The sequence below is a fragment of the Morone saxatilis genome, unplaced genomic scaffold, assembly GCF_004916995.1.
Source record: "Morone saxatilis isolate NCDOM2014 unplaced genomic scaffold, NCSU_SB_2.0 Contig17, whole genome shotgun sequence".
Classification (NCBI taxonomy): Eukaryota; Metazoa; Chordata; class Actinopteri; family Moronidae; genus Morone; species Morone saxatilis.
In genome coordinates this window covers 15,606,036-15,606,386 of record NW_023339729.1, presented here as the reverse complement: position 1 = coordinate 15,606,386, position 351 = coordinate 15,606,036, and the positions used below count along the sequence as shown (strand labels likewise).

At 27.6% G+C, this 351-nt stretch overlaps 1 protein-coding gene across 1 annotated transcript in view; it reads right to left on the bottom strand.

The window, feature by feature from the left end:
• wdr19 (WD repeat domain 19) overlaps window positions 1-351 on the bottom strand; it is a 15,165-nt gene that overhangs the window by 11,180 nt on the left and 3,634 nt on the right. The window lies entirely within an intron of this gene.

Sequence of the window (351 nt, the reverse complement as noted above, 5' to 3'; positions counted from 1 at the left end):
TATACATATATACATATATGTATATATATATATATATATATATATACATACATATATACAGTACTTACATATTCTGCCATTTCATGTACTTGAATTTTCCAAAATTGGTACATAACATATTTGGTTGATTCAGATATTCTCCATATTATGGCTGCTATCAACCAAAAATCCTTATGGTGTCTCACTGATGCAATTTATTTTGTTAAATACATTTAGAACAGTGAACAGCCTTGTTGGAGGTTTTATGAATTATTTCTAGTTGCATTGCTGTATTCATTAATTCCATCTCTAAAGAAAATCCTCTAGTATGCCTATAAATTTACAATCTAATACTTTGTGTGTGTGTGTGTG